Source organism: Musca domestica, unplaced genomic scaffold (genome assembly GCF_030504385.1).
Source record: "Musca domestica strain aabys unplaced genomic scaffold, Musca_domestica.polishedcontigs.V.1.1 11, whole genome shotgun sequence".
Taxonomy (NCBI): Eukaryota; Metazoa; Arthropoda; class Insecta; order Diptera; family Muscidae; genus Musca; species Musca domestica.
In genome coordinates this window covers 3,832,577-3,851,580 of record NW_026712133.1, presented here as the reverse complement: position 1 = coordinate 3,851,580, position 19,004 = coordinate 3,832,577, and the positions used below count along the sequence as shown (strand labels likewise).

The 19,004-nt window shown below is 41.1% G+C and overlaps 1 protein-coding gene across 10 annotated transcripts in view; it reads left to right on the top strand.

Moving 5' to 3' along the window:
• LOC101897704 (cullin-associated NEDD8-dissociated protein 1) overlaps positions 1 to 19,004 on the top strand; it is a 173,440-nt gene that overhangs the window by 49,652 nt on the left and 104,784 nt on the right. The window lies entirely within an intron of this gene.

Genomic DNA, 19,004 nt, shown 5'->3' with positions numbered 1-19,004 from the left:
AGAGTTGGTTATGGGAACTACATTCTGTGACAGAAAATTGTCTATGCAGGTCTATAGGTCTACGCATAGCCTCCTATATACGATATTTTGATGATTTTTGCTACATTATTCACCATTCATTTCAAGTTACGAATTTGGATATGGTAATGGTTTATGACAAACAATGCCTATGTAGGTCCACGTCGTACAGACCCCAATATAACGGCTATTTTTGGTATTCTTAAAGTTTTAAAAGAATTTTTTAAGATTTTTTTTGTTTTTTTTTTTTTAATTTTGAAATTCGTTCCAAATGGTGGAGGGTATTCAAAGTTCGGCCCTGCCGAGCCTAATGCTTTTTAACTTGTTTTTTTTGTCTGGGATATTACCCAAGCTCAATAGGAAAAAACCAAAAACTTAAATTAAACTTACATTCTTTTGGAAAATCTTCTAAATCTTACAACCGCACTTATAAAAATGTTCATATCTCATCCCGAGGGCGAAGTGTACTACGTCGTATCAGATCTCTTCCTTCGGAGAAGGAACCACCACAGTTTACGATGGGTGATGTTGCAAATGCTCTCAACGCAGAAAAATAGACAAGCAGAAACATGTACATACTGGGTTGGCAGCCGCTGGCCGAAACTGGGATGTTGTTGTTTCGGGTTTATCTGGTATCGTAGAACCCGCTTCAGTGGGATTGTTTATCAACTGTATAATCATTTGTCGATCTTGGTATTTTGATGGATCCAAATTTAAATTTTAATAGTCTCGTAATAACAATGGTAAATAAATAAACGGTGTTTAGGTTTTGTATGAAGGTGGACCAAAAAAATGTTTATTCATATAAAACAGAACTTCTATTTACGTCTCTTGTGAGATCTATATTAGAATATGGCAGACATAGAAGTAAAGACATGGGACAAGACAGAGTCAAAATATTGTCCCCAGGTGTAAATACCTCTGTCGTTACGATATCATAAAAAACATAATCACTAATGTTAAGTTTTTTAACAGCAAATGCAATTTTCAATTAATCGAAAACTTCAATGGAATGCAATTTTGAGTCCAAATTTTTGGTTTACAGAAAAGTTGCTCTGTAAATATAATATTTATCCAAACAAGTCACTGTTGAGAGCAGCGCTCCTATATTTATTTTACATTAACCATTTTTCCATAATGCATTTTGTCCAGTCTTTACTGTTTTAGGTCTTTGAATATGGTTCCGTTGTATGTGATCCTCAATAAGCAATATACTCTTATAAAATAGAATCTGTACTAAAAAAATGTCTGCTTTTTGCTTTGAGAGATTTACACTGGAGTAGCTGATGAAGTAGATTTCTCTATCTGGTTTTCGATTTTCTACTCAATTTCCATCATGATGGGAATCGTGAATAGTATGCTATCCCTATGAAAAGGGAGGTTGCCCCCTTGCCCCTTGTTCGTTCGATAAAAAGTCGAATATCGGGAGGTACCTTATACGGAGAGTGTAGGAAAACTTGGACCTACACAGACAATATTCTGTCATATGAGGCAAAACTCATTACAAAATATCGAATCCCACGGCGGCCGATTCTATGACTCGAATGTACAAATATCCGACCAGGACTGACTCGGAGGTACAAATCTCCGACTAGGGGCCGCCAACCCAGCAAATACATGTTCGCGTTCGTCAATTTTCTTGATATGGGAGTAACATTACCCGGAATGTTTGCTTCGTATTCTCTTGGTCCGAGCCGGGATCGGGACCAACCCCGGGCCATGGTTCTGCTCCTTATGTCGTAATCGCATCCACCACAGATCGGTCTCGGTAAGATGCAACGGATGCATGGAGTGGGTGCATTTCCGGAATTGTTCCGGCTTAAATCGGATACAGGAGTACAGCGATAGGGACTACATTGCTTCCTGCCGCGTCAATGTAGACCCCAGTGAGTCTGCATCTTCGGCGTCCTCATGGTCGTCGCAATATGAGACTCCCCCGCAATATCCTCAACAGCAATTTACGCAGCAGTTGACGCCACACATTGCTGTTCAAGTTCCGGATAATGCGTCATTTCTCCAGTTTAATTGTGATGGTCTCCGAGGTAAGATTAACGAAATCGTAAGCTTCATGAGTCGGAAGAACATCAAGGTCGCAGCGATCCAGGAAACGAAGCTGAGTACCACCGGCAGACTTCAAAGTTGTGATGGATCCAACGTACTGAGGAAGGATCGCTCCAGGGGTGAAGGTGGAGGATTACCGTTCCTATTGCACCACTCTGTCCTCTCTAGTGACCCGTATATGGAATGTATGGGGGTAGCGGTCAAGTATGTATTATATGCCTTATATGAGTTCACTTCTGGTAAGCAATAACCGTCTGGTGCTAGGGGTTTTCAATGCCCATCATGAATTTTGGCATTCCGTCCTAGGTAATGACCAGAGAGGCATGGCGCTGGCTGACCAAATTGATAGCTCCACGATTTGCACAGTGAATAAGGACGCGCCCACTAGAATAAGGGGAGACTGAAACAGTTCTCCGGACATATCCATCGTGTCCTCAGGTCTGACGAATAACGTAACTTGGCAATCAGTCATTTCCCTAGGCTCAGACCACCTCCCCATTATTGTCGCCATCAACAGACCACCCGACTTCATTGACTCTGAACGCCGCATTTTCTTTAACCACGGGAAAGTCAATTGGCAAGAATTCAGAGAAAATACCAATCGCCGCTTCAGAGAACTGCCCAACCTGATGTTCAGGTAGCAGATAGGTGTTTCCGGGACATCAGTCACGATATTTCACAGAAATCAGCCTTTCGGGGATTTTAATAGGGAGTAATTTAAGCCTTAAAAGTAATATCAGTTGCCAATAGGCAACGCGTCTCTTTTATTGGACTAACAAACTACCAATTCTAATTAAAGTCTCGAAAGAAAAATAAACGTTTTCACTAGAACTTCATGTGTATCCAGGCGGGTCCTGGTTTCGATGGACGCTCCTTTTTATTTTTGTTGCAAAAGGACAACCGTATGATCGCTACCACAAGCATAGCACGCTCCGAATGCCCTTTCGGTTTATTTTTGTTGGCGCCGCACATCAACTTCAGCAAATAGTTTTCGTTTTGCACAATCTCTTCCATAATCTAATCTTTCCGTAGAAACTCGTTTTGTTTTCGTATAATCCTAACTTTTTTCTTCAACATTGACGCTGAATGTTTCTCAAAAATTTTTGAATACTGTAAATTTTTCCGGAAGCGCCATCAGTAATTCTTGCCTTATTGTTCCTCGAGGAACATTACTGTTACTATTTTGCTTATTATGTAAAACTGTTCATAATTTTTATTCCCTCCACCATACATAGTGTGGAGGGTATATTAAGTTCGTCATTCCGTTTGTAACTCGTCGAAATAATCATTTTAGACCCAACAAAGTATATATATTCTTGATTTAGCCCTGTCCGTCCGTCTGTTGTAATCACGCTACAGTCAAAACGAATAAAGATAGGAAGCTAAAATTTTTCACATATCTCTTTTGTCTGCAGGCAGGTCAAGTTCAAAGATGGGCTATATTGGTCTACGATATCGTATAGGCCCCATATAGCTGCAACCCCGTATTCGGCATTTTTTTTTTTAATTTTAGCCACATTTTCCCTTGCGGGTACTTTACCCCCTGAAAGAGAATTGTCTTTATAGGTCCACGATACCGTATATCCCCCATTTAACGGTAGCCCCCGATATTCGGTATTTTGATGATTTTAGCCACATTTCTCAACGGAATTGTCTGAGTTCCTTGTTCGCACTTTATCCCTTGGAAGAGAATTGTCTATATAGGTCCACGATATTGTATAACCCCCATATAATGGTGCGTCCCGATATTCCATATTTTCACCAAAGAGTTCCTTGTGAGTACTTTACCTCCTGAAAGAGAATTGTCTATATAGGTCCACTATATCGTATATCCCCCATATAACGGTACCCCCCGATATTTGGATGTTGATGATTTCAGCCATATTTTTCAACGGAATTGTCTGAAATTCTACACAAGAAGTTTTTTGTGAGCACTTAATCCCTTGGAAAAGAGTAAGCTATATAGGTCTACGATATCGTATAGGCCCCATATAACGGTACCCCCCGATATTTTGATGATTTTAGCCACATTTTTCAACGGAATTGTCTGAAATTATACCAAAGGAGTTCTTCTTGAGCACTTTACCCCCTGAAAGGCGGCCGATTCTATGACTCGGAGGTACAAATATCCGACCAGGACTGACTCGGAGGTACAAATGTCCGACTAGGGGCCGCCAACCCAGCAAATACATGTTCGCGTTCGTCCATTTTCTTTATGTGGGAGTAACATTACCCGGAATGTTTGCTTCGTATTCTCTTGGTTCGAGCCGGGATCGGGACCAACCCCGGACCATGGTTCTGCTCCGTTTGTGGTAATCGCATCCACTACAGATCGGTCTCGGTAAGATGCAACGGATGCATGGAGTGGGTGCATTTCCGGAATTGTTCCGGCTTAAACCGGATACAGGAGTACAGCGATAGGGACTACTTTGCTTCATAGACCCCAGTGAGTCTGCATCTTCGGCGTCCTCATGGTCGTCGCAATATGAGACTCCCCCGCAATATCCTCAACAGCAATTTACGCAGCAGTTGACGCCACACATTGCTGTTCATTTTGGATAATGCGTCATTTCTCCAGTTTAATTGTGATGGTCTCCGAGGTAAGATTAACGAAATCGTAAGCTTCATGAGTCGGAAGAACATCAAGGTCGCAGCGATCCAGGAAACGAAGCAGAGTACCACCGGCAGGCTTCAAAGTTGTGATGGATCCAACATACTGAGGAAGGATCGCTCCAGGGGTGGAGGATTACCGTTCCTATTGCACCACTCTGTCCTCTCTAGTGACCCGTATATGGAATGTATGGGGGTAGCGGTCAAGTGTGTGTTATATGCCTAATATCAGTTCACTTCTGGTAAGCAATAACAGTCTGGTGCTAGGGGTTTTCAATGCCCATCATGAATTTTGGCATTCCGTCCTAGGTAATGTCCAGAGAGGCATGGTGCTGGCTGACCAAATTAATAGCTCCACGATTTGCACAATGAATGAGGACGCGCCCACTAGAATAAGGGGAGACTGCCACAATTCTCCGGACATATCCATCGTGTCCCCAGGTCTGACGAATGACGTAACTTGGCAATCGGTAATTTCTCTAGGATCAGACCACCTCCCCATTATTGTCGCCATCAACAGACCACCCGACTTCATTGACTCTGAACGCCGCATTTTCCTTAACCACGGGAAAGTCAATTGGCAAGAATTCAGAGAAAATACCAGTCGCCGCTTCAGAGAACTGCCCAACCTGATGTTCAGGTAGCAGATAGGTGTTTCCGGGACATTATCAAAGTCACGATATTTCACGGATATATTATCAACCGCAATCTGTTAAACTTGAAAATTAAAAGAAATCAGCCTTTCGGGGATTTTAATAGGGAGTAATTTAAGCCTTAAAAGTAATACCAGTTGCCAATAGGCAACGCGTCTCTTCTTTTTCCGGAAAAGCCATCAGTAATTCTTGCCTTATTGTTCCTCGAGGAACATTACTGTTACTATTTTGCTTAGTATGTAAAACTGTTCATCATTTTTATACCCTCCACCATACTTAGTATGGAGGGTATATTAAGTTCGTCATTCCGTTTGTAACTCATCGAAGTAATCATTTTAGACCCAACAAAGTAGCCCTATCCGTCTGTCTGTTGTAATCACGCTACAGTCAAAACGAATAAGAATAGGAAGCACAGATCTCTCTTTTGTCTGCAGGTAGGTCAAGTTCAAAGATGGGCTACATCGGTCCACGATATCGTATATTCCCCATATAACTGTATCCCCCGTATTCGGTATTTTTTGATATTAGCCACATTTTGCAATGGAATTATCTGAAAATCCACACAAGGAGTCCCTTGCGGGTACTTTACCCCCTGAAAGAGAATTGTCTTTATAGGTCCACGATATCGTGTATCCCCCATTTAACGGCAGCCCCCGATAATCGGTATTTTGATGATTTTAGCCACATTTCTCAACGGAATTGTCTGAGTTCCTGATTCGCACTTTATCCCTTGGAAGAGAATTGTCTATATAGGTCCACGATATTGTATAACCCCCATATAATGGTACGCCCCGATATTCCATATTTTCATATTTTCAACGGAATTGTCTGAAATTCCACACAACGAGTTCCTTGTGAGTACTTTACCTCCTGAAAGAGAATTGTCTATATAGGTCCACTACATCGTATATCCCCCATATAACGGTACCCCCCGATATTCGGGATTGTGATGATGTCCCGGTAAGCCGCTCGCTATATATAGCAGAGGCAGCGGGATTAGAAAATGAGCGAGATGAGCTTCGCCGTACTAAACCTAATAACTTAATAATAATGAACTTACTCTGGAGGTAAACAGGTTAGTAGGTGAGCATAAGCGGAAAAAGTGGTTAGAACATCTGAAGCATTGCAAAATCAGTACCGGAACGAGTAAATTGTGGGCAACGGTTAAGTCGCTCTCGAACCCTAGGAAAAAGGGGGATCGGTTATTTTAACCGGCAGTTTGTAGAGCACCTGAGAGTGACAAGGCTAAGAGAAGGATCCTACGCCGTGTTCGATCCCTTCCAGCCGAGGAGGTACCACCACAATTTACTTTGGAAGATGTTGCACATGTCATCCGAAGCGCAAAGTCATCCAAAGCGCTTGGTCCTGACGGAATATTTATGGTGATGTTGAAGCAACTGGATGAACCAGGAGCTGAGCATCTTACAAAGCTCCTCAATCTGTCGTTAGCCACCCTGGTAGTTCCCGATGCCTGGAAAATGGCCAGGGTGGTGCCGCTACTGAAGTCAGGCAAGGATACCAGCAAAAGTGATTCATACAGGCCGATATCACTTTTGTCAGCAGTAGCATAGACGCTTGAGGCTTTACTCCTCCCCAGCATAAGAGAGTGTTTCCCAGTAGCCGATCATCTACACGGATTCCGAAAATTACACAGTACAACAACAGCTTTACACGCCATTTCCACACATGTCAGCAGAGGTCTCAACCAGAACAGGCCGTGCGATAGAACAGTTATGGTGGCACTTGATTTATCAAAAGCCTTTGATACAGTCAATCATGACACACTGTTCGAGGACATTGAGCGCACCGCTCTCCGGCCAAGTTTGAAACATTGGATAGTAAACTACATGTGTGGACGCCAGTCGTACGTGGAATTCAGAAATAAGAAGTCGAGCATCCGTAGAGTTAAACAGGGAGTTCCCCAAGGTGGGGTGACATCTCCGGAACTGTTTATCCTCTACCTTTCTGACATTCCACGCCCTCCAGACGGCATAGAGATTATAACGTACGCAGATGATTGTGCACTCGTAACCCGGACCCATTAATGATGACATTTGCGATCGGTTAAACGCTTACCTTGTTGATCTTACCGCCTTTTTCACTGCGAGGAATATGAAGATATTCGCCACTAAGTCGACGGCCACACTTTTCACCCCATTGACTGCGGAGATGGGGCTATCCTTGAATGTGCAGGTCGATGGTGCTATAATTCCGACCACCAACTACCCCAAGGTATTAGTGGTCACAGTCGATAGCTTCTTTAAGTCTACCGCGCATACCACATCTATCTGCGACAAGATTAGAAGTAGGTACAAGGTCCTCAAGTCTCTGGTCAACAGTACTTGGGGAGCTGATAAGGAAACCTTGTTGACCTCTTACAACGCGATAGACCGGTCTGTGGTAAAGTGTTTTCGATAGCCTCTTAAAGTCGGCCGCGCATACCACAGCTATCTGCGACAAGATTAGAAGTAGGAACAAGGTCCTCAAGTCTCTGGCCGGCAGTACTTGGGGAGCTGATAAGGAAACCTTGTTGACCTCTTACAACGCGATAGGCCGGTCTGTGGTAAACTATGCGGCTCCGGTGTGGTCCGCCAACGTCAGTGCTACGCAGTGGAAAAATGTTCAGTCCATGCCGCCCTTAGAACCGGAACAGGGTGCCTTCTCGTGACACCTGCCGATCACATACATGAGGAGGGGAAGGTCTTAGACAACTCTGATTACAACAGACGGACGGACATGGCTAAGACGAATAAATATATTTGTTGGATCTTAAATGATTAATGTGAATGATAAACTTAAAATATGGATGTATATGCATGGTGGAGGGTATAAAAACCCACTGATTTTTAAAATCATTTTGTATTTTAAATTAAACGCTTACAATCTATTACGAGTATGGGACGGGGAGTTTTATACTTTATAGGTCGTAGCAAGTTGTAATTATTGTGTTTAAAGTTTTATTGAAAACTGAAAAAATATGTATTCTAATTTACAAATCGTATGAATACAAATTCAATGCATACAAGATATAATATAACAATTAAAAGTAGTAGTGTAAAATGTAGTTTTACATTCAAATTACAACACTCTCCCTGAATGTAAACTCCTTTCATTAAATTAAAGAAAAAATATCAACCGCAATCTGTTAAACTTGAAAATTAAAAGAAATCAGCCTTTCGGGGATTTTAATAGGGAGTAATTTAAGCCTTAAAAGTAATATCAGTTGCCAATAGGCAACGCGTCTCTTCTTTTTCCGGAAAAGCCATCAGTAATTCTTGCCTTATTGTTCCTCGAGGAACATTACTGTTACTATTTTGCTTAGTATGTAAAACTGTTCATCATTTTTATACCCTCCACCATACTTAGTATGGAGGGTATATTAAGTTCGTCATTCCGTTTGTAACTCATCGAAGTAATCATTTTAGACCCAACAAAGTAGCCCTATCCGTCTGTCTGTTGTAATCACGCTACAGTCAAAACGAATAAGAATAGGAAGCACAGATCTCTCTTTTGTCTGCAGGTAGGTCAAGTTCAAAGATGGGCTACATCGGTCCACGATATCGTATATTCCCCATATAACTGTATCCCCCGTATTAGGTATTTTTTGATATTAGCCACATTTTGCAATGGAATTATCTGAAAATCCACACAAGGAGTCCCTTGCGGGTACTTTACCCCCTGAAAGAGAATTGTCTTTATAGGTCCACGATATCGTGTATCCCCCATTTAACGGCAGCCCCCGATAATCGGTATTTTGATGATTTTAGCCACATTTCTCAACGGAATTGTCTGAGTTCCTGATTCGCCCTTTATCCCTTGGAAGAGAATTGTCTATATAGGTCCACGATATTGTATAACCCCCATATAATGGTACGCCCCGATATTCCATATTTTCAACGGAATTGTCTGAAATTCCACACAAAGAGTTCCTTGTGAGTACTTTACCTCCTGAAAGAGAATTGTCTATATAGGTCCACTATATCGTATATCCCCCATATAACGGTACCCCCCGATATTCGGGATTGTGATGATGTCCCGGTAAGCCGCTCGCTATATATAGCAGAGGCAGCGGGATTAGAAAATGAGCGAGATGAGCTTCGCCGTACTAAACCTAATAACTTAATAATAATGAACTTACTCTGGAGGTAAACAGGTTAGTAGGTGAGCATAAGCGGAAAAAGTGGTTAGAACATCTGAAGCATTGCAAAATCAGTACCGGAACGAGTAAATTGTGGGCAACGGTTAAGTCGCTCTCGAACCCTAGAAAAAAGGGGGATCGGTTATTTTAACCGGCAGTTTGTAGAGCACCTGAGAGTGACAAGGCTAAGAGAAGGATCCTACGCCGTGTTCGATCCCTTCCAGCCGAGGAGGTACCACCACAATTTACTTTGGAAGATGTTGCACATGTCATCCGAAGCGCAAAGTCATCCAAAGCGCTTGGTCCTGACGGAATATTTATGGTGATGTTGAAGCAACTGGATGAACCAGGAGCTGAGCATCTTACAAAGCTCCTCAATCTGTCGTTAGCCACCCTGGTAGTTCCCGATGCCTGGAAAATGGCCAGGGTGGTGCCGCTACTGAAGTCAGGCAAGGATACCAGCAAAAGTGATTCATACAGGCCGATATCACTTTTGTCAGCAGTAGCATAGACGCTTGAGGCTTTACTCCTCCCCAGCATAAGAGAGTGTTTCCCAGTAGCCGATCATCTACACGGATTCCGAAAATTACACAGTACAACAACAGCTTTACACGCCATTTCCACACATGTCAGCAGAGGTCTCAACCAGAACAGGCCGTGCGATAGAACAGTTATGGTGGCACTTGATTTATCAAAAGCCTTTGATACAGTCAATCATGACACACTGTTCGAGGACATTGAGCGCACCGCTCTCCGGCCAAGTTTGAAACGTTGGATAGTAAACTACATGTGTGGACGCCAGTCGTACGTGGAATTCAGAAATAAGAAGTCGAGCATCCGTAGAGTTAAACAGGGAGTTCCCCAAGGTGGGGTGACATCTCCGGAACTGTTTATCCTCTACCTTTCTGACATTCCACGCCCTCCAGACGGCATAGAGATTATAACGTACGCAGATGATTGTGCACTCGTAACCCGGACCCATTAATGATGACATTTGCGATCGGTTAAACGCTTACCTTGTTGATCTTACCGCCTTTTTCACTGCGAGGAATATGAAGATATTCGCCACTAAGTCGACGGCCACACTTTTCACCCCATTGACTGCGGAGATGGGGCTATCCTTGAATGTGCAGGTCGATGGTGCTATAATTCCGACCACCAACTACCCCAAGGTATTAGTGGTCACAGTCGATAGCTTCTTTAAGTCTACCGCGCATACCACATCTATCTGCGACAAGATTAGAAGTAGGTACAAGGTCCTCAAGTCTCTGGTCAACAGTACTTGGGGAGCTGATAAGGAAACCTTGTTGACCTCTTACAACGCGATAGACCGGTCTGTGGTAAAGTGTTTTCGATAGCCTCTTAAAGTCGGCCGCGCATACCACAGCTATCTGCGACAAGATTAGAAGTAGGAACAAGGTCCTCAAGTCTCTGGCCGGCAGTACTTGGGGAGCTGATAAGGAAACCTTGTTGACCTCTTACAACGCGATAGGCCGGTCTGTGGTAAACTATGCGGCTCCGGTGTGGTCCGCCAACGTCAGTGCTACGCAGTGGAAAAATGTTCAGTCCATGCCGCCCTTAGAACCGGAACAGGGCGCCTTCTCGTGACACCTGTCGATCACATACATGAGGAGGGGAAGGTCTTAGACAACTCTGATTACAACAGACGGACGGACATGGCTAAGACGAATAAATATATTTGTTGGATCTTAAATGATTAATGTGAATGATAAACTTAATATATGGATGTATATGCATGGTGGAGGGTATAAAAACCCACTGATTTTTAAAATCATTTTGTATTTTAAATTAAACGCTTACAATCTATTACGAGTATGGAACGGGGAGTTTTATACTTTATAGGTCGTAGCAAGTTGTAATTATTGTGTTTAAAGTTCTATTGAAAACTGAAAAAATATGTATTCTAATTTACAAATCGTATGAATACAAATTCAATGCATACAATATATAATATAACAATTAAAAGTAGTAGTGTAAAATGAAGTTTTACATTCAAATTACAACACTCTCCCTGAATGTAAACTCCTTTCATTAAATTAAAGAAAATGTTTTGTTTTACAAAAGACTAAACCTATTTCTAAAATATTTTAATTTTTGACATGGTAAAGCTATTGTAAAAACATCTGCCAACATTTCGTTAGTAGAAATGTACTCTAATGCTACTTCTTTTTCATCGATTTTTTGCCTTATAAATTTTGCCTTTATGTCGACGTGTTTAGTTCTACAGTGGTTTCTATTTACCTGCATCAACATTAGCTGCGCATTGGCCTTTGCAGACCAAAAAACTTTTTTTATGCCATTTTTTTTCTAAATCCCTTTATTTGAATTGTATTTAAGTGCCCAATCGATAGCTGTACATTGGACATTCCTGCCTCGAAAATTTTGTAATTTTTTTTAATTTGGTTACAAAAGTTGTATTTATCTGCACAAGAAAATTTGCAAACTCAAAAAAGACACTAAAAACTACCACTTCGTTTTTATTTTTGTATTCGCAAAAACAATAAAAACACAAGAAAAGAGCATGCATTAAAAACATATTCTCGCTTCCTCTCCCACACTAAAAGATGGTTATGCTGGATAAAACACCACTGATGCTCAAATACATATGGCTATTACACGTACGTAAGTAAAATAAAGATTGCTGCTTTGTTGTGCACTTTTTGTGCACGTAAGTAAAATTAAAGATACCTGCTTCATTGTGCAGATAAATGCAATGAAGCTACCTGCATTTTGGGCATTGCTGCACAAGATGTCGTGCAATTTTTGATTGTGCAGGTAAGCAAAAAATACTGTATTAGAATAATTATTGTTCATTGCCACATGTAATGCTCCTTTGTTATCACAAAATATTTTCATGGTCTTCTTGGCGTCAGGATTCATTTCGTTTTCTAATCGTTTTAGCCAGACTGATTCTTGTATAGCCGCTGTAATTGACATGAATTCTGCTTCAGTTGATGATAGCGCTACTGTCTTTTGCTTTTTAGTTGACCATGATATTGCTGCGGATTGATATACAAATATATATCCAATTGTTGATTGCCGGTCATCAATATTACCAGCCCAGTCGGCATCACAGTAACCAGTAATTGTATTATCCAAATTTGGTTTGTATACTAGGCCTTTCTCAATTGTTCCTTTTAAATATCGCATGACACGCTTCGCCGCTTCCCAATGAGCTCTCCCTGGATTAGTACTATATCTACTTAGCATATTTACGGCATATGAAATATCAGGACGTGATACTTGTGCTGCAAATAATAAGCACCCAATAGCTTGCATATAGGGAACCTTCGACATTTCATGTCTTTCCTCTTCGTTATTTGGGCTCATTGACATTGATAACTTCTGGTTAGTATCCATCGGAGTAGAAACTGGATTGCAATCGCTCATTCCAAAACGGTATAAGACATCATTGATATATTTTGTTTGATCTATTTTTATAGTGTCCTGATTTCGACTTATTTTTATTCCAAGTATTGTAGACACCTCTCCCATATCTTTCATTTTAAATATTTTGGAAAGCTTCTTCTTCATATTTCTCAAAATCTTGCTATTGTTGCAGAATATGAGGACGTCATCAACGTAAATTGCGACATACAATTTATACCCATTGTTCAAGTCGTGGTATATACACTGATCGACTTCACTGCGTACAAGTCCCACTTAATAATTTCTGAATTTATCGTCTCATTCCAGACTCTTCCAGATTGCTTGATACCGTATATTGACTTTTCCAGTTTACAAACTTTTTTTGTGCCATCAGAAAATCCTTCAGGTTGCTCCATATAAATCACCTCTTTGAGATTTCCGTTAAGATACGCGCTTACGGCATCCATTTGATGAATTTCCATACCATCTTTTGCGGCCAATGCAACTAAATATCTTATAGAGTCATACCTGATTACTGGCGAAAATGAAAATGACTAAAACCTTTAGCGACCAGTCTTACTTTCCATCTAATGTGGCTTTCGTTTTCATCACTCTTTGTCTTGAAAACCCACTTCGATTTTATAGCCTTTTCACCTGTTGGTAGTTTAGCCAAAATCCATGTATTATTCAGCTTCAATGATTCAATGATTCGGGTACTTTACCCCCTGAAAGAGAATTGTCTTTATAGGTCCACGATATCGTGTATCCCCCATTTAACGGCAGCCCCCGATAATCGGTATTTTGATGATTTTAGCCACATTTCTCAACGGAATTGTCTGAGTTCCTGATTCGCCCTTTATCCCTTGGAAGAGAATTGTCTATATAGGTCCACGATATTGTATAACCCCCATATAATGGTACGCCCCGATATTCCATATTTTCAACGGAATTGTCTGAAATTCCACACAAAGAGTTCCTTGTGAGTACTTTACCTCCTGAAAGAGAATTGTCTATATAGGTCCACTATATCGTATATCCCCCATATAACGGTACCCCCCGATATTCGGGATTGTGATGATGTCCCGGTAAGCCGCTCGCTATATATAGCAGAGGCAGCGGGATTAGAAAATGAGCGAGATGAGCTTCGCCGTACTAAACCTAATAACTTAATAATAATGAACTTACTCTGGAGGTAAACAGGTTAGTAGGTGAGCATAAGCGGAAAAAGTGGTTAGAACATCTGAAGCATTGCAAAATCAGTACCGGAACGAGTAAATTGTGGGCAACGGTTAAGTCGCTCTCGAACCCTAGAAAAAAGGGGGATCGGTTATTTTAACCGGCAGTTTGTAGAGCACCTGAGAGTGACAAGGCTAAGAGAAGGATCCTACGCCGTGTTCGATCCCTTCCAGCCGAGGAGGTACCACCACAATTTACTTTGGAAGATGTTGCACATGTCATCCGAAGCGCAAAGTCATCCAAAGCGCTTGGTCCTGACGGAATATTTATGGTGATGTTGAAGCAACTGGATGAACCAGGAGCTGAGCATCTTACAAAGCTCCTCAATCTGTCGTTAGCCACCCTGGTAGTTCCCGATGCCTGGAAAATGGCCAGGGTGGTGCCGCTACTGAAGCCAGGCAAGGATACCAGCAAAAGTGATTCATACAGGCCGATATCACTTTTGTCAGCAGTAGCATAGACGCTTGAGGCTTTACTCCTCCCCAGCATAAGAGAGTGTTTCCCAGTAGCCGATCATCTACACGGATTCCGAAAATTACACAGTACAACAACAGCTTTACACGCCATTTCCACACATGTCAGCAGAGGTCTCAACCAGAACAGGCCGTGCGATAGAACAGTTATGGTGGCACTTGATTTATCAAAAGCCTTTGATACAGTCAATCATGACACACTGTTCGAGGACATTGAGCGCACCGCTCTCCGGCCAAGTTTGAAACGTTGGATAGTAAACTACATGTGTGGACGCCAGTCGTACGTGGAATTCAGAAATAAGAAGTCGAGCATCCGTAGAGTTAAACAGGGAGTTCCCCAAGGTGGGGTGACATCTCCGGAACTGTTTATCCTCTACCTTTCTGACATTCCACGCCCTCCAGACGGCATAGAGATTATAACGTACGCAGATGATTGTGCACTCGTAACCCGGACCCATTAATGATGACATTTGCGATCGGTTAAACGCTTACCTTGTTGATCTTACCGCCTTTTTCACTGCGAGGAATATGAAGATATTCGCCACTAAGTCGACGGCCACACTTTTCACCCCATTGACTGCGGAGATGGGGCTATCCTTGAATGTGCAGGTCGATGGTGCTATAATTCCGACCACCAACTACCCCAAGGTATTAGTGGTCACAGTCGATAGCTTCTTTAAGTCTACCGCGCATACCACATCTATCTGCGACAAGATTAGAAGTAGGTACAAGGTCCTCAAGTCTCTGGTCAACAGTACTTGGGGAGCTGATAAGGAAACCTTGTTGACCTCTTACAACGCGATAGACCGGTCTGTGGTAAAGTGTTTTCGATAGCCTCTTAAAGTCGGCCGCGCATACCACAGCTATCTGCGACAAGATTAGAAGTAGGAACAAGGTCCTCAAGTCTCTGGCCGGCAGTACTTGGGGAGCTGATAAGGAAACCTTGTTGACCTCTTACAACGCGATAGGCCGGTCTGTGGTAAACTATGCGGCTCCGGTGTGGTCCGCCAACGTCAGTGCTACGCAGTGGAAAAATGTTCAGTCCATGCCGCCCTTAGAACCGGAACAGGGCGCCTTCTCGTGACACCTGTCGATCACATACATGAGGAGGGGAAGGTCTTAGACAACTCTGATTACAACAGACGGACGGACATGGCTAAGACGAATAAATATATTTGTTGGATCTTAAATGATTAATGTGAATGATAAACTTAATATATGGATGTATATGCATGGTGGAGGGTATAAAAACCCACTGATTTTTAAAATCATTTTGTATTTTAAATTAAACGCTTACAATCTATTACGAGTATGGAACGGGGAGTTTTATACTTTATAGGTCGTAGCAAGTTGTAATTATTGTGTTTAAAGTTCTATTGAAAACTGAAAAAATATGTATTCTAATTTACAAATCGTATGAATACAAATTCAATGCATACAATATATAATATAACAATTAAAAGTAGTAGTGTAAAATGAAGTTTTACATTCAAATTACAACACTCTCCCTGAATGTAAACTCCTTTCATTAAATTAAAGAAAATGTTTTGTTTTACAAAAGACTAAACCTATTTCTAAAATATTTTAATTTTTGACATGGTAAAGCTATTGTAAAAACATCTGCCAACATTTCGTTAGTAGAAATGTACTCTAATGCTACTTCTTTTTCATCGATTTTTTGCCTTATAAATTTTGCCTTTATGTCGACGTGTTTAGTTCTACAGTGGTTTCTATTTACCTGCATCAACATTAGCTGCGCATTGGCCTTTGCAGACCAAAAAACTTTTTTTATGCCATTTTTTTTCTAAATCCCTTTATTTGAATTGTATTTAAGTGCCCAATCGATAGCTGTACATTGGACATTCCTGCCTCGAAAATTTTGTAATTTTTTTTAATTTGGTTACAAAAGTTGTATTTATCTGCACAAGAAAATTTGCAAACTCAAAAAAGACACTAAAAACTACCACTTCGTTTTTGTTTTTGTATTCGCAAAAACAATAAAAACACAAGAAAAGAGCATGCATTAAAAACATATTCTCGCTTCCTCTCCCACACTAAAAGATGGTTATGCTGGATAAAACACCACTGATGCTCAAATACATATGGCTATTACACGTACGTAAGTAAAATAAAGATTGCTGCTTTGTTGTGCACTTTTTGTGCACGTAAGTAAAATTAAAGATACCTGCTTCATTGTGCAGATAAATGCAATGAAGCTACCTGCATTTTGGGCATTGCTGCACAAGATGTCGTGCAATTTTTGATTGTGCAGGTAAGCAAAAAATACTGTATTAGAATAATTATTGTTCATTGCCACATGTAATGCTCCTTTGTTATCACAAAATATTTTCATGGTCTTCTTGGCGTCAGGATTCATTTCGTTTTCTAATCGTTTTAGCCAGACTGATTCTTGTATAGCCGCTGTAATTGACATGAATTCTGCTTCAGTTGATGATAGCGCTACTGTCTTTTGCTTTTTAGTTGACCATGATATTGCTGCGGATTGATATACAAATATATATCCAATTGTTGATTGCCGGTCATCAATATTACCAGCCCAGTCGGCATCACAGTAACCAGTAATTGTATTATCCAAATTTGGTTTGTATACTAGGCCTTTCTCAATTGTTCCTTTTAAATATCGCATGACACGCTTCGCCGCTTCCCAATGAGCTCTCCCTGGATTAGTACTATATCTACTTAGCATATTTACGGCATATGAAATATCAGGACGTGATACTTGTGCTGCAAATAATAAGCATCCAATAGCTTGCATATAGGGAACCTTCGACATTTCATGTCTTTCCTCTTCGTTATTTGGGCTCATTGACATTGATAACTTCTGGTTAGTATCCATCGGAGTAGAAACTGGATTGCAATCGCTCATTCCAAAACGGTATAAGACATCATTGATATATTTTGTTTGATCTATTTTTATAGTGTCCTGATTTCGACTTATTTTTATTCCAAGTATTGTAGACACCTCTCCCATATCTTTCATTTTAAATATTTTGGAAAGCTTCTTCTTCATATTTCTCAAAATCTTGCTATTGTTGCAGAATATGAGGACGTCATCAACGTAAATTGCGACATACAATTTATACCCATTGTTCAAGTCGTGGTATATACACTGATCGACTTCACTGCGTACAAGTCCCACTTAATAATTTCTGAATTTATCGTCTCATTCCAGACTCTTCCAGATTGCTTGATACCGTATATTGACTTTTCCAGTTTACAAACTTTTTTTGTGCCATCAGAAAATCCTTCAGGTTGCTCCATATAAATCACCTCTTTGAGATTTCCGTTAAGATACGCGCTTACGGCATCCATTTGATGAATTTCCATACCATCTTTTGCGGCCAATGCAACTAAATATCTTATAGAGTCATACCTGATTACTGGCGAAAATGAAAATGACTAAAACCTTTAGCGACCAGTCTTACTTTCCATCTAATGTGGCTTTCGTTTTCATCACTCTTTGTCTTGAAAACCCACTTCGATTTTATAGCCTTTTCACCTGTTGGTAGTTTAGCCAAAATCCATGTATTATTCAGCTTCAATGATTCAATGATTCGGGTACTTTACCCCCTGAAAGAGAATTGTCTTTATAGGTCCACGATATCGTGTATCCCCCATTTAACGGCAGCCCCCGATAATCGGTATTTTGATGATTTTAGCCACATTTCTCAACGGAATTGTCTGAGTTCCTGATTCGCCCTTTATCCCTTGGAAGAGAATTGTCTATATAGGTCCACGATATTGTATAACCCCCATATAATGGTACGCCCCGATATTCCATATTTTCAACGGAATTGTCTGAAATTCCACACAAAGAGTTCCTTGTGAGTACTTTACCTCCTGAAAGAGAATTGTCTATATAGGTCCACTATATCGTATATCCCCCATATAACGGTACCCCCCGATATTCGGGATTGTGATGATGTCCCGGTAAGCCGCTCGCTATATATAGCAGAGGCAGCGGGATTAGAAAATGAGCGAGATGAGCTTCGCCGTACTAAACCTAATAACTTAATAATAATGAACTTACTCTGGAGGTAAACAGGTTAGTAGGTGAGCATAAGCGGAAAAAGTGGTTAGAACATCTGAAGCATTGCAAAATCAGTACCGGAACGAGTAAATTGTGGGCAACGGTTAAGTCGCTCTCGAACCCTAGAAAAAAGGGGGATCGGTTATTTTAACCGGCAGTTTGTAGAGCACCTGAGAGTGACAAGGCTAAGAGAAGGATCCTACGCCGTGTTCGATCCCTTCCAGCCGAGGAGGTACCACCACAATTTACTTTGGAAGATGTTGCACATGTCATCCGAAGCGCAAAGTCATCCAAAGCGCTTGGTCCTGACGGAATATTTATGGTGATGTTGAAGCAACTGGATGAACCAGGAGCTGAGCATCTTACAAAGCTCC